The sequence below is a fragment of the Otolemur garnettii genome, unplaced genomic scaffold, assembly GCF_000181295.1.
Source record: "Otolemur garnettii isolate 467f Iridium unplaced genomic scaffold, OtoGar3 scaffold00114, whole genome shotgun sequence".
NCBI classification, from domain to species: Eukaryota; Metazoa; Chordata; class Mammalia; order Primates; family Galagidae; genus Otolemur; species Otolemur garnettii.
In genome coordinates, this window is record NW_003852509.1 from 6,129,290 (window position 1) to 6,133,374 (window position 4,085).

Here is a 4,085-nt window from a genome sequence, read left to right on the forward strand (position 1 = left end):
GGTGGTCAGACAAAGAATCGAAAGATCCACCACCGCCAAACGACAAACACTCAAACAGACGAGGGCGGGCCAGAATGAGCCCCGGCAAGGACCACTTCTTGTTACAAGAGCCAGGGCCTCTTGTAGAAAAAAGTACAGAGAACAGTCTTGGTTGCTACAGGATTGGGCTACCAACCATCTGCCTGCTGAGAGGCACCAAGCAAGATACACTGTTGGGGGGTGCCCTGGCCAGAGTCTCGTACTGGAACCTCTAGCCATTGGGATGACCAGGATAAAATAGAAGAAGATACTACGTTAAGACACTCAGAGTTTATTGAAAGACAAAACAAAGGTCTACAAAGCTAAGGCAAAGCTTAATAGTAGAGGGATGGCAGAGACAGCTCACCACCTCCCGCACAAACTCCCGCGCCAACTCTGACTTCTTTTTTTTTCTAGGATGCATTAAAATTTGGTTTAATAATTCTTTGAGGCAAAAAAAGAAAATCACACTTGTAGTGAATGAACAAGAAACATTGTTACAGTAGCAGTAGGTTATTATTTTTAACTACCATCCCATGAATTCGTAGGGAAGAGGCTCCAGTAGCTCAGGGAGACACCTTGCCCTTGAATGTGACAAAGCATTGATTGACTTTTGAATTCATGAGAAATAGGTCCCAGCACCTTGTATCACTGTTACACGGGGTCTAATTGGTTATCCTGTGTGCTGTGCTGTACACCTATTATGCCATGAACTCAGGGGGAATAAATAGGTTCTTGCACCTAAAAACACAGGTCCACTGGTACTCCTGTGTGCTGTGTTATATGCTTTATGCCATGAATTCATAGGGAATGGGTTCCAGGAGCTCAGGCTCCTTTCCATTGGTTCTCACAAAGTGGGCTTCTCTGGGTGGAGCAGGCTGGCGCTTCAGTTGAACCCAGGTACCTTTCTCTGTGGCTTCCTTCTTTTTCTGATCATTTTCCTTCACACGTTTCAGGAAGCTATCTCAGCTCTTAGAGTGCTTAATATGCTCAATACGAACATTAATCCTCTTGGCAAGAATCTTGCCCTTAACTTGTTTGTTTACAACAATGCCGACAGCATGCTGGGTAACATTGTAGACTCTTCCAGTTTTGCCATGGTAACATTTGTGTGGCATGCCTTTTTGAACAGTACCCATTCCCTTGATGTCTACAATATTACCTTTCTTGTAGATTCACATGTATGTGGCCAAGGGAACAACTCCATGTTTTCTAAAAGGCCTAGAGAACATCTGTTGGGTGCTTCTCCTCTTTCCTTTGTGTTTGTCATTTTGGTGAATTACTGGAAGATGGCGTCTCTGTCTGACTTCTTACGTATTCCATAAATTAGACTTAGTTTTAGCTTCTGTTGTAACATTCTCGCTTACTCTCTACTTTGCATCTTAATGACTTCTTGTAGGGGGTGGTCAGTGCTGGTACCATCTGACCTGTGGTTCTGCCTGCTTGCTTCTGTTCTTAGATAAGTTCCTCCCTATGTTGAAATAAACACTGGTTTTTCTTGCTTGTCAGCTCTAAATCTTGTTCTGTTGATTTTTAAACTATTTGTTTCCATCAGGGCTGCTTCCTGCCTTTTATTTCAGCGATCCCCTTCAACATCACGGGGCATGAAGGGGACCAGGCCTATTGAGGCCACTTCCTACGTAGCCTTGGGCCAGCCTCTGAAGTCCATGTCCAACCCCTCCTGGGACAGGGGCAGGGTCACAGCCCTTGTCTTGCAAAGAGATCTGGGAAGAGCCAAACAAAAGAGCAGATGCTAACATGCTTTGAAATATCAGAAAGAATTGTACTGTTGGAAAGTGTCACTGTAATTGATAATAACAATATCTCGGCACAGGATTTCCCACTGGGCCCCTTTCTATAGTGTTTTAGGAGACAGATGAGGCTATTCTTGGATCTTACCACCTGCCATACTCCCCAGGCCCCCTCTAGACTAAGAGAAATGTGTCATGAGAGGCCTTTCACGAGGTGGGGGGGTGGGGGGGTGGGGGGCGACTATGAAAAGAGATGTGCTGAGGAGCTTTGCAGGCTTTTCACGGAGGAGATGGACTTAGGGCTTCATCTTTATTCATGCTTCTCTGAAGACCATTCTGGGGCACCTGCTGTCAGCTTGCTGGGTGGCCCTGGGCCAGTCCCTGCTGTGGCCCCTCCCCTCCCCCAGGCTCCAGCGTTCAGTGGGGGAGGGCAGAGGGAGACTGGCATTAAAGCTGCTCCAATGTGTGCGGGGTGTGACGCTCCAGGCAGGCAAGCCTTTGCATGTGTAAAGACCTGATTATCTCCCTCCTTCCCTCTGGGCTGGCTGCACTATTGGCAAGGCAAGCACCCAGTGCCTGAATGGACGTTTCTAGGACAGTGTTACTCCCTCCTGTATCCAAGGCACCAGGCTAGCAGAGGCCCACAAAGCAGGGGCCAGCCTGCTTTTATTGAGTCCAGGGCATGTTTATCCTGCAGCAGGAGCGTGATCATGACAGCAGCATCAGTGGTGGAGCCTGGCGCTGAGCCCTGCCTGCCCCGACGTTGTGCTGTGCCTGCCGCTGTGGTGAACACCTCTCACCCCCACGCTCTGCAGGCTGGGGGTGTAGGAAGGAAAGTCTCTGCCCCTGCTGGGTTCGCTGTTTCCCAAGGGACTGACTGATATATAATTTTTACACAGGACAATTTGGACAGAAATCTTATTTTTTAAAAATCAAAATGTGCCCCCACGAGAGAGTCTACATGTGTTGGTCAATACTGCTGAATTTCTCTTGAAATCGTTGGGGGTGCAGTCTCCACCCGCATCCTATCTGAGCACCCGTGACGTGCAGTCAGGAATGAAGTGGGCTAGAACAATGAACCACACCAGCTGCCCTGTGTGCCAGCCTGTGGCACAAGGACCACCCAAGGTTGGCTGGTGGGCAGTGCCTCCTGTTGGCTGGGGGAGCGGCGAAGACAGCAAGGCTGGAGTGCAGGTGTGGGGGCCCCTGAGCGGCGGAGAGAAGGGCCAGGTGGGAAGGCTGCGGCCAGTGTACAGAGGAGGCAGCAGGCAGGGCTTTTTGTTCTGTTTCTGCTCTGCACTGTGGCCCTGCATGTTTCTCCAACTTTCAGGAAAGTCCTGGTTTCTCAGTGGGAGGTGGGTTGTGCCCTGGGTTTGTGTTTATGATATCTGGAAGTTTTGAGGGCGGCCACACTGGGACCCACCTACATTCAGCAAGAAGCTAGGGCTGTGCACAGGGGTTGGGGGCAACAGCAGCTCTCCTGGGTACCTGACCTAAAGGGGTCCTGAGCAAGGGAGTGTGTTGGTTGGATGAGGAGGAGCTTGGGTCCCAGTGTTCCCTACAGCCCAGAATGAGGAGGGGGCCTTCTGGGGTAGGGATGGCAGAAGGCCCTGCCTGCCAGGCTAGCTGGGTCGAACTAGGTGGGGCCCAGAAAGGTTTGACGAAGATGTCTGTGCTGCCGCTGGAGGGGAAGGGGCTTAGGGAAACGGGGCTTTCTCCAGAGGCATTTTGTAGGTGGACCGAAGGGCAAGGCTCTGAAAGGGTGGGGCTGAGACCTCTGGGACTGCAGAACCCAGGGGCAGGGAGGGGCCTGGAAAACTGGGGCAGGGGCAGGGAAAAGGAGGTGAAGAGAGGGTAGGAACCCGTGGGTCCAAGAAAACAAAAACAAGAGACGAACCACCCCTCCCGTGAGGGCAGAGAGAGCTGGCCTTCCCCGGCCCAGCCTGCAGCCTCCCCTAGGTGCTGCCTAGAGGTGAGGAGCCACCGAGCCTTAAAAGCTGACCCTCCCAGTGAGTGTTCCATCCCCTGCTTGCTGGTTCTGCCCAGGTGATTATGGCACCAGGCAGGGCTCACCTCTGGGCAAAATTCAGATTTCAGGGTCCTGGCTCTGGAGCGGGGGGCGGGGGGGGCAGGCTGGGGGCCCAGGTGGAGCACCCACTCCCTAGGCAAGATCAGAGGTTTTCTGAGGGTCTCCAGTATGGTGCTGCCCACCTCCTTCTCTGCCTTTGAAAATGTCCCCTGCCCCTGCTCCGGCCCCTGTGTCCTTTTTCTAGCTACCCGTCTTGGGGGCCACTGCAGCTACGGCCACTCCCTGCT

The 4,085-nt window shown here is 51.9% G+C and overlaps 1 pseudogene across 1 annotated transcript; it reads right to left on the minus strand.

Moving 5' to 3' along the window:
• Positions 1-806: 806 nt before the first annotated feature.
• On the minus strand, positions 807-1,297 carry LOC100957654 (annotated as a pseudogene). Its single transcript, XR_154333.3, has one exon. The product of XR_154333.3 is annotated as a 60S ribosomal protein L21 pseudogene (transcript).
• Between the last annotated feature and the right edge of the window lie 2,788 nt (positions 1,298-4,085).